At 39.8% G+C, this 12,206-nt stretch overlaps 1 protein-coding gene across 4 annotated transcripts in view; it reads right to left on the minus strand.

Moving 5' to 3' along the window:
• The window catches only part of C7H14orf39 (chromosome 7 C14orf39 homolog), a 39,073-nt gene extending 37,141 nt beyond the window's left edge, over positions 1-1,932 (minus strand). For 2 of the 4 annotated variants that reach the window (XM_072115806.1, XM_072115804.1), the window contains exons 1-2: positions 1,848-1,931; positions 1,637-1,658 (exon numbers count right to left, since the gene is read on the minus strand). The gene's annotated coding sequence lies outside the window, so the exon portion shown is untranslated. Of the gene's footprint in view, positions 1-920; positions 945-1,636; positions 1,659-1,847 lie in introns of those variants that run through there. The other 2 variants (XM_072115807.1, XM_072115805.1) reach the window with 2 other exon arrangements.
• Between the last annotated feature and the right edge of the window lie 10,274 nt (positions 1,933-12,206).

Raw genomic sequence — 12,206 nt, forward strand, 5'->3', positions numbered from 1 at the left:
TTGTACAATACACGGTTTGCAATGCTAAGGTTAAATGCAACAAAGAGGTAGTTTCCAAAGCCTCTAGTGATTAATGCCTCCCATAACAGTTAGTATCAACATTTACCTTGTTCAGAGTAACTGAGGCATTAAATAACATCAACTGCTGATTCATAAAAGAATTGTCCATGCTGTGGACAAGTCCCTTAGCAATGTGCTTAAAGGAAAAATCTTACAGCTTACCCAATGAACCATAATAATTGGTCTAAAGTCTCAAATTTAGAAGAGAATTTCCAAACCTGTACATCTGACAACACTGGGCTGCGCAGAAGACTAAGGCCTTGTTTACACACTGGGACTTCTGCAGACACTGCAGGCTAGATCACATAGTGTTTTTAACACCAATTCTTGTTAAAAAAAAAAAAAAAACACCTTACAGTCAATGACTATTTTTGTAGCACGAATAATTTGTGTGTTGGTTCCACAAGGAAACTCCCAATGATAAAAGAGGCTGAAACTCTATGGACAAAATCTGCTCTAAACAGTTTGATTTTCTGTAAGGGAAACATCCACGCCTGATTTAGGCTTAAATAAACTGGGAAAAATTAATTATTTTTGGGTGCTAGTTGGGTTTTTTGGCGTCCGATTTTAGCAGTGATTTTCACTGTGATGTTATATTGTGTGCCCCGCTCCTATCCTGTACCTATATTATGCCCCCTTGGACACAGACCCACCTCTTATAATGCCCCATTTCACTCAGATTGTCCCCCTTTTTTCCCTTTTCTGTATTTTCTCTTTACTACACCCCCCTCCCTATAAGGACAGGTCACAGAAAATCGGTCATTATCAGGAAGGGTCTAGAGAAAAAGAGATATAACAACACCATCTTTTCTATAGCCCCCAATATATGGTTATTATTGGCTTTGGCTGCGGCACAAGACCTGTTCATGGAGCACCCCGACCTGAGCCACATAAAATTGGGGGAGATTTTATCACAAGTTTCTGAGGTAAAACTGCGCTAGTTGCTAGTTGGAAACCAATGAGAGCTCAGCTTTAATTTTATAAACAGCTGTGGGAAAATAAAAGCCGAGCTCTGATTGGTTGCCATGGACAACTAGAACAGTCCTGCTCTCAGACACTTCTGATAAATCTCCCCCAATAACTTGATTATTTACCTTTCCCCCGGCCAGTGGTTGATGACTGCTGCTATAGAGCCCAAGATGGGTATGTCACAAGTACTGTTCCCCCTTCAGCTTCTAAATGTGACTCATCTCAGCAACAAAAAGTGACTCTTCACTACTCATTTACACATGACTTTGAAGCCAGTTTTTTAAGTTTGGTAAACTGGTGATTTTAAACATCAAAGAGGGGAAGGCTAGAAAGAATATTTAATACCCTTCTAAAGGGGGTTATGCCAACTTTGCCAGGCCCAAATGCCATCTGCTCTGGAAAAAATGTACTCAAACATTTCCCCTTTTATCCTAATTCACACCCTGCTTAGTAGAGGGGGACATGGAATAGAAAATAGAGGGGAAGATGGTCTGGGCCAATTAACTGCAAATGGCAGAATAAATTAATGGAAAATTTGGTGGATAAGGCTTGAAAAAGTGGAAAGGAAAGCGATGTCAATGAATGAAAATATTATTTTTATGGTTACCTTCAATGATTCCCAGAAGTTCCTATAAAGGATAAAAAGATTATTAATGAATATATGTACATATCATGTACAGTCACAACCTATATAACTTCTCCTCACAATAAGTACATGCAATGTGTGTACCACATCAGAAAACTTAACAACCCAAAATGGCTGCCCCAGGGGCTCATATTATTTGTGCTTATATATTGCATTATCTCATATTACATACATTTTACTTCATAGTTATGTAGAGGAGAGGAGAAGGAGGACTGCCCAGTGATTCCCCTGAGGTACCCAGAAAAGGCGGGAAAACTGAGAGGCAGCAAATGGTTCATTAATGCTGACAGAAAAAGCTCCCTCTAGTGTCCATTATTAGAACTACAATAACAAGCAATCCACATTAGGACTGCAGAAAAGCAATTTATGAAACAAAACCCAACCTTGTGGCGCCAATACAAATTATACATTAGGTTCACCCAGCTGGTGCTCACAATACATGCAGATGTGCCATCCAGAATAGATGGAATATACTTAAAAATGGCCATAATAGGGTATAAATTCCAGACAACTATTATCTACCTGTAAAATGGGATTTCTTAACCAATTTGAAGAAATATTCTTGTACTGGTTAAAGCAATTCTCAAAACATATTGGAAAATATGGCTTTCATTGGTAATATGACAATATGGTTGTTATAAATCAAAGGAGGGGGAAGAAAAATGGCACACTCTCTCGCTGCCTTATAATAAATCACCCCCTGTGTCTCAGAGAAAATGGTGCAGGGATTATATATATATTAATGTATTCTATAGTGTAGAATAAAATGGTCTAATAGAGAGTATAATAGAAAATGCCTCGCAGATAAGGTTTTACGGAGGAAACCAATGGCAGGTAGCAAACAGTGATGTCAATGAATAAGCAATGTATTTTCATTTACGCTTTTATAAACCAGAAATGTGATAGATTATCCAAAGTTTTCACAACTGCTTTTATACATCATAGTATCATAGTATATAAGGCCGGAAAAAGGCGCAAGTCCATCAAGTCCAACCTTTAAGAATTAAATAAATGTTTTATCCCCATAACCTGTGCTATTTTTTCTCTCCAGAAAGGCATCCAGGCATCTCTTGAACATGTACATAGAGTCCGCCATAACAACCTCCTGCGGCAGAGAGTTCCATAGTCTCACTGCTCTTACAGTAAAAGTTGCCTGCTTCATTCAAGAGTTCTCTGGTTTTTCTGCACTAAAAAACACATTTGCTTTGATATCAATAGGATCTAGTCTTCATATTCCTTCTTTAGATCCAGAACCTGAATATCCAAGCAGCCAAGTCACCTCTTTACTGCAGTTGTGAAATGATCTGGCACATTACAAACATTTATACTTCTGGCAATCCTTAGCTATGTAGGTTAAGTACAGATGACTATATTCTATGGTCTAAGTGGTCCTATATGATGTTCCTTCTAATGATATATTTATTTATTGGTATCTACTGGTAATGCTATATGTTGTTATATGCAGGGGCGTACCAAGCCTGTCCGCTCCCTTAAGCGAGCCATAGAAAGAAGCCCCCCGCCCATATATGATATATTGCAGGGAATGTCAAGACCAGATCCATCATATTGGTTTGATGTAAAAATAAAGCAATGCAAAATGCATACAGCTTGCCGTCATGTAGTATAAGATAGATAAAGCATATCGTACCGCCATGTAGTATAAAATGCATACAGCATACCGCCATGCAGTATAAAATGCATACAGCATATCGCCTGTAGTATAAAATTCATACAACATATCGCCTGTAGTATAACATACATACAGCATATCGCCTGTAGTATAAAATGCATACAGCATATCGCCTGTAGTATAAAATGCATACAGCATATCGCCTGTAGTATAAAATGCATACAGCATATTGCCTGTAGTATAAAATGCATACAGCATATCGCCTGTAGTATAAAATGCATACAGAGTGCCGCCATGTAGTATAAAATACATACAGCATATCGCCTGTAGTATAAAATGCATACAGCATATCGCCTGTAGTATAAAATGCATACAGCATATCGCCTGTAGTATAAAATACATATAGCATATCGCCTGTAGTATAAAATGCATACAGCATATCGCCTGTAGTATAAAATGCATACAGCATATCGCCTGTAGTATAAAATGCATACAGCATATCGCATGTAGTATAAAATGCATATAGCATATCGCCTGTAGTATAAAATGCATACAGCATATCGCCTGTAGTATAAAATGCATACAGCATATCGCCTGTAGTATAAAATGCATATAGCATATCGCCTGTAGTATAAAATGCATACAGCATATCGCCTGTAGTATAAAATGCATACAGCATATTGCCTGTAGTATAAAATGCATACAGAATATCACCATGTAGAATAAAATGCATACACCGTATCGCCATGTAGTATAAAATGCATACAGCGTACCACCATGTAGTATAAAATGCATACAGAATATCGCCATGTAGTATAAAATGCATACAGCGTGCCACCATCTAGTAGAGAATGCATACAGCGTACAGCCATGTAGTATAAAATGCATACAGCGTACTGCCATGTAGTATAAAATGCATAGTTCCCCCCATGTAGTATAAAATGCATACAGCGTGCCACCATGAAGTACAAAATAGAAGTCCTGATAAATATCACAAATACTCCATATACATACAGCATATATATACATATACAAATAGTAAATACAGCATATACACACACTGCACATATATACACACACACACATACACACGCATATACATATATACACACACACATACACACGGATATACATATATACACACACACATACACACGCATATACATATATACACACACACATACGCATATACATATATACACACACATACACACGCATATACATATATACACACACACATACACACGCATATACATATATACACACACACATACACATATACATATATACACACACATATACACACGCATATACATATATACACACACACATACACACGCATATACATATATACACACACACACACACACACACATATATACACACACATATACACACACACACACACATATATATATATATATATATATACATATATATTTATATATGCAAAGATAAATACCTTTCTTTTACGGTTTTGGGGTCTTTTCTGCCTTACAGCGGGCGGTTTCAGGCCGGGAGTGAGGGTTGGAGGTGGGGGAGAGTCGGGACCGTGAGCGGGGGAGGGGGGGTCGGAGCCAGATGCGAGGGTTTGGGGGGGGGGGGGTTTGAGAGCCAGGACCGCGGGAGCGTGGTCGTAACTGGGAGCTTGGGGGGAGTGCAGCCGGCTACGGGATCGGAGCTGAGAGCGGACCGGGGGGGGGGGGGGCGCTGGTGTCGGTCGGCGTCGAGACCAGCGGGGGGAGCGGTGGAGTGTGGGGGGCAGGAGAAGAGGTATGCGGGAGCGTAATTGTGCGGGGGCGGGAGTGTCCTGTTCTGCCCTGAGGTTCCTAATTGGTGGATGTCTGAAACTCCATCCAGGGTGGAAGTTAACTTATACTCCCTTTGTCTGAAGTTCCAGAGTCTTCTGTGAGTGCTGAGGAACAGCACACATCAATCTACATGACCTGCAGACTAGCAGCCTGCTGCTGTCTCATCTGAGGGCATTCATCAGGCCTGCAGGACTCTACCTTACAGAGCCTACCCTAACCTTTCTACCCAAGCAGCCACTATCTTCTCCAACCCCAAGTTCCTGAATCTGGGCTGTGAGCTGTTTCCAGAGTGCATCCAACCAACTTCCTCAGATGTTGGCAGCTAAGACCACTACCTAAGCATGTTACCATTGCTGCGTTGAAGTCTTGGAATAAAGAGACTGTAAGTTTGATATTCCCCATCTTGTCTCCACGTGTGATTCCTGGCTGCCATTAACGTTATAGGCCTCCCCTCTACCATCTACCAGAGGATCCGAACATCATGCATACACCAGGGTACTTCAGGGGAAAACTTAAATCTTCTTGTGGCCTCCCCCTCTTCTTGAAAGCCCCGTAATAGACAAGACCTGTTCCACCTGGACAATGCCACTGTGACCAGTCTGGTGCTAGTTTGCATTAAAGCAAGCCGCTCAGGTACCTGGGGAATCCAGCTGTCCCCACACCATTAGGTCAGGCCCTGGTGGGAGAATGTTACAGTCACACACTGCTATAACATTGCAGGGTAATCACGGTGACCTGTGGGATTCTAATGCAGTTGTAGGTCACTTTTATTGGCACAGCAGACCTCATAGATCTAAACAGAGTAATAATTCTGAGTGAATCAAGAGATTGTCCATCTGAGCCTGAAAAGACAGCCTATGGTGTACGCCATTTTGTGAATTCTGTAGTAGAAAGTGAATAAAAGATGTCTCTGCCTTCTTCTGTAGCATGTTGTTACCCTACATGGTGAATAACGCTATTTCATATCTGTGGTTAGTATGCAGAATCCATTGTTTTTAATGTGTTTATTCCCAAATGTGTGCAACATGCACCATTTTACATCTATTGAAGTCAATAGGAAGGATGTATCATTGCAGATATGTCCCTTTTTTTACTCAAAATGCTTCATAATTGTATCTTCTGAATTGCACCAACATTTGTGCAGTGTATTACACCAACTTTACTCAAAGACCATGCTGGTCCTAAGAGCTTTTGGCTATTTGGTAAATATAACTGTATTGCTAACTTTTAATTGCAGGTCGGACTGAAATAATATATGACAATTTGGGACAATGAATTTTCTCTTTTCAGTTTCGTATTTTCTTGCAATCTGAAAACTTACTTGAACCATGTTTACTTGAGATCTGGCTGAGATTCTCAGTGTGTCTTTTTTATTACATCACTTTATGTTATTGTATCATAGTATCATAGTGGAAAAAGACACAAGTCCATCAAGACGAACCTTTAAGAATTAAAGGTGTAGAGGATGCCCCTTGTCCTGGTCACAGGGAGACCCTATAAAAAGATCTTTGGAGAGAACCTGGTACTTCCTGTTCAGTTATTTGTACATTGTAATGAGGTCTCCCCTCAACCATATTTTTTCTAAACCGAATAACCCCAAGTTTTGTAATCTGTCAGTGTATTCTAATCCCCCCATTTCCCTAATTATCTTGGTTGCTCTCCTCTGCACCCGTTCCAGTTCTACTATGTACTATTTATACTCTTGTGCCCAAAACTGCACACAATATTCCATTTGTGGTCTGACCAGGGATTTGTATAAGGGCAAAACTATGTCTTTATCATGAGAACCTATTCCTCTCTTGATATATCCCATAGTTGTATTTGCTTTAGCTGCAGCCACTTGGCTCTAGTCCCTAAAATTAAGTTTACCATCCACCAATACCCCCAAGTCTTTTTCAGATACAGTTTTACCAATGTCTTGACTGTTTAGTACATAATTTTTCTTTTTGTTTCCATGGCCCAAGTGCATAAATTTACATTTATCTACATTAAACCTCATCAACCATTTCTCTGCCCACTCCTCAAGCTTCCATAAGTTCCTCTGTAATGCTATGATATCAGCTTCAGTATTAATTACTTTACACAGCTTAGTATCATCTGCAAATATTGAAACTTGACCAAACCCTCTAATAAAAATATTAAAAAGAGTACTGATCCCTGTGGAACTCCACTGGTAACATCAACCCAATCTGAGAATGTGCCATTAATGATGACCCTCTGTTTTCTATCCATAAGCCAATTGCTTACCCAATTATACAGATTTTCCCCCAAGTCACAGCAGTCTCATTTTATGTACCAACCTTTTATGTGGCACCTACCGCAAATGCCTTGGAAAATTCCAGATATGCCACATCCACAGCCTCCCCCATGTTGGGTCTGGAACTTACCTCCTTATAGAAGCCTATCACTTGAGTCTGACAGGACCAATCACCATGCTGATACTTGGTTGTAAGGTTATACTCCAGAATAGCATCTCTTACAAACCTCTCAAATATTTTCCCCACAACAGAAGTTAGACTTACAGGTCTGTAGTTTCCAGGATCATTTTTGATCCTTTTTTGTACATTGGCACCCCATTTGCTATGCATCAGTCCTGTGTAACAGAACCAGTCCTCAAGGAATCTTCAAATATTAAGTACATAGTTCATGCAGTACCCGGGGTTGTATACCATTTGGGCCCGGTTATTTGTCTATCTTAGTGGTTGCGAGGTGGCGCCGCACATCTTCCTGGGTTAAACTGTTTACATTCCAAAGATAATTTACATTATTCCTCATGTTTTCCACCATGACAGTTGAGAATGCAACATTCAATAGATTGTCCCCTTTCTCATCTCCCTCCACCATGACCCCCAGATTATTCATCAGAGGGCCCACACTCTCTGTTTTTAGTTTGTTATCATTTATATACTTGAAAAATAATTTGGGATTTCTTTTACTTTCATTGGAAATATTTCTTTCAGTCTCTCTTTTTGCTGGCTATATCTGATTTTTACAGGATTTATTTTTCTCTCTATAATCTTGTAACGTCTCATCGCTACCTTCATGTTTTAGCACCTTAAATGCCTTATCTTTCTCACTAATTGCTCTCCTTACAGCACATTGTGAAAATGTTCCATTTTTTGGGTGCTTTTGTTTTTGAGAACATTGTTCCAGTTAATGCCTATAAGGTCCTCCCTTAGCTACCGAAAATTTGCCCTCTTAAAGTTTACAGTGTTCGTTGCCCCTCTACTAACCATCTTAGTGAAAGAGTAATTGTCTTTTGTTGTTCATAAAAACCTGCTACCTTTGAAGGAGCTGCTCCCCAGTTTATATCAGGATAATTGAAGTCCCCCATAGTGAGGACTTCACCATGCTTGGAAATCGCATCCATTTGACTTGTCAGCAGTTCCTCTGCTGCCTCCATTATATTTTATCTTAGTTTGTAGTAGGAATTGTAGAGATATTTACATTGGTTGTTGTGTTTTTGCTTGCTGTTGTTCCAAATTTCTCTCGCTTTTCCTTTAATGAGGCTTCATAGTAGGATGGGTCTATTTGAGAAATCTATCGGCATATTTACAAAGGGCTGTGCGCCAGTTTTCTGTCAGACTTTGTATGTTCTTTCTAGTGTAAACTGCTTGCACAAGTATTTAAGTGTCTGCACCACAAATGTGTCGCCTGCAACCATTTTGTGGCACTGCTGCACTAGTCATCATGCAACACAAGTTAGGGGGAGCTCTGGTGCTCACTCGGACCGTGTGCCAGATTGAACATGCAAGTCTGACAGAAGTGTGTCGTATACCCCATGTTAAAGATGGACCAGAAAAAGTTGTGCACTCTGTCGGGCCAGTTAAGTTTGCACCAGATTCATAAAGAACATCGGCCAGACATCATGAATATGGCGCCCGCTGCATTATACACAGGCAAGCCACACTTATTGCAGTTTGCACTAATCTTAGTAAATGTTCCCCAATGTATTCATATTAAAGCTAATCCACTACAGACCTTAACACCTCATTCACCAAATTTAAACCACATTCACAGAGGTTTTGAAACCATAATTTGGGGGTTTGTTCCTCTGTCCTGGGCGGTGGAAAGTATGTCCTGGCTTCAACTCCATCTACATCACCACATCACCAGTGCTGTAGCTTTGTGCAGTAGAGGCTGGCAGGTGCAATGTGATGATGTCAGAGCAGGCAAAGGTGAGAAACTATTGTTTTGTAGCTTGTGGAGCTACAAAACAATATGAGGCGGCACAGTGCCACAATTTGAGGGGGGTCAAAATTTAAGATAGAGGGGAGTGGTACAAAAAAACAGGCCATTGGGAGTGAGGGAGAAAGGATAACTAAAAGGAATACTAACTATAAGTGAGGATCAAATGTTAAGGGGGGAAACAGAAAAGAGGGTATAAAAAGTGGTGGGCTACATGGAATTATCAACCAATGGGGGCTACATAAAGGGGGGGTATTATAAGTGCAGACTAAAATTAAAGGGGTATTATATGTGAGCCTACTACAGGAAGGAGGGGGGTTATATGTTGGTGGTCCACTGGAAGTATTATATATGGGGGGAACTATACAGTTTCAGATAGATAACACCAGGACAGGAGGCATTACACAGTAGGGGCCATATGAAATGGAAAAAAAAATATGTGGGGGCCTCCAAGGGTGGCATTATACAGTGTGGGGTCATCAAGGTGAGAATTGCACTGTGAGAGAATAGTAGTGGGGGAAGTAATGGGCTTTGAAAAATGCCCCATCTTTTGTCCCTATGTCTATGTTGCAAATGCTGGGAGTTATGTCATCCTTGCAAGTGTTACATTAGATGTTTTTGTTTTGGAAATTAATTTGATCAAAAACGCAAAATGTATTACATAGCCACAGACACCCATGTAAATACACACACAGTAAATAGGTTATAAAAAATATTTGTTGGTCCTCTACAGCTGTCCAATGGATGTGCCCTCTCCTCGGTTGTCTTACACAGGAATATCTTCTTGCAAAGGACAGAATAAGAATTTTTTTAAACGTTGCCTTTTTAACCCAGGTGTAAGTGCAGCATCAACCATAAGGAAATAATAAGTAAATCACCAGGGCTGGATAGCAGATATCCCTGGGTAGTGCAAACATTTTGCAACAACAAAGCAGAAGATCAAAATTAGGTCTCTCATTCTGGTAGGTGTGGGGCTGCTTACTACTATATGTGCTTCATTGGAACGGGATGTATCATTGGGAATACAAACAGTACAATTACAAAACACCTTCATGCTTCTTTAGCATGATGTCATGTAACTTGCAATTAAAGTGTTTCTACATTTTGACTGATTTTTATATGGTGCCAAAGAAAAAGTGGAAATTATGTTGCTTATTTTTCTCTGTTTCAATGTGTTTATTAAAGGGGTTTTAAAATTTTAATCCGCTAGTGATGCTAATTCAATAAAGCTCCTATCACTCAAGGAGGGCCAGTGCAAAATTCCACTTCATGATCCATCTAGTGGTGTTAGCTGACAGTGTGGTTATATTATTAAGGTACAGGTTTATATACACTGTCATTTAGCTCCTGAATATTGTACTAGCATCTGACACATAGAAAGAGAGATGAGACAGATCAGAGATAATGAGATCAATGAGATGCCTATTACAAACAATGACAACCAGCTCTCCTACATCTCTGCTATTCCAACAACACCCTGCTACATCTACTGTGCCGTCCTCCCCCACCCCCAGATAAAGAACTAATCTGTCTGTAGCTTTACACTCCTCACTCTGCCGCTGGCAGGACGTCAGTGTCTGTGTATCAGTGTGAGCTCCGTCCTGGAATGGGAGGGGCTAGAGGCAGGAAGCAGAGAGACAGAAATCTCAGCTCCACGGCCATCAGACAGAAAACCAAGATGGCTTACCTGACCCTAAGTCAGAAGTTACAGGGTCGTGTCTAGGGCCAACTGAAAATGTGTGCACCAGGACTGATAGAGAAGGGTTGAACTTATATCTGTGAAATGCTGTATTGTTAATAATAGTTAATTAGAGAATGTGTTATTCTGTTATCCTGAGTACATTTAAGAAACTTGTCATCATTGAAATACCCCTTTTAGAGTTTACAAATATTTATAAAATACCAGTACAAATGCTTTCTACACAACCACAAGACAAAGAAATTAACAAAACAATGCCAGCGGTAAATTAAAGGGTATAGTAAGTTAAGTTATTTTTACTTCACCAGGTCTGGCTGACCCTCTACAAGATTGAGTCTATCACTAACCTCCCCTTTGCCAGTTACCCTGTGAATTTATCTCTATTATTTATTATTCAAGGACCCTTCCAAGAAACCCTTCCTGTTCTCTCTATGAAAAAATCTATGACAATGCCAGATTTATTCTAGGTGTATTGGATTGTACGCTAAAACCTGTGTGCCACTCTGAATGTTTAAATGTCTTCTCATACAGAATCATACAGACGCCCAAAGTTTCTATTTAAGATTTTCTAATTTATTATTGAACTACAGATAATGTATATAGCTTAAGAGGGTGTAGCCCTCCTAGGTACTAAGCTTGGTTTCAATTTGGTCATACTTCTGAAGTTGCACAGTAGGTATAAACAATAAATAACATCTTATGTGATATATATACACACAGTTACTACTGTACATGGTGGTAGACAAAGGAAGTACAAGAGAAGCCTCTTCAAGATCTTTGAAGATGTGTTCTCTCTTTCAGGTCATTACAAACTTAACTCCTTGTATAACTTCACATAGAAAATATTCATATCCATAACATAGGATTGATACAGCTGGTGCCCAATGTTCCCTTTTGACTGACAATAGGATCTTTCAAGTTACTTTGGAAGGAAATGTAGTACTCATACCCAACTCCATTTTCACATCAGAAAATCAGTGGCCACATATTGAGAATCCATAAAAATGACCAAGGTAACAATTATATGGCATGCTTCACATACACTATTTGTAAAGCCACATGCTATTGTTGTTCTCCATCTGTTCTAAATGTATATAGAAAATGATGGCGTCACCATGCAGTCTCCTATTCACCTCAGTCATATTGACCTCAGTGTTGAGAACCCAAGTTCCTTATGAGTGCACTTGGGTAAGGAGGCAAGAT

The sequence above is a fragment of the Engystomops pustulosus genome, chromosome 7 (genome assembly GCF_040894005.1).
Source record: "Engystomops pustulosus chromosome 7, aEngPut4.maternal, whole genome shotgun sequence".
Classification (NCBI taxonomy): Eukaryota; Metazoa; Chordata; class Amphibia; order Anura; family Leptodactylidae; genus Engystomops; species Engystomops pustulosus.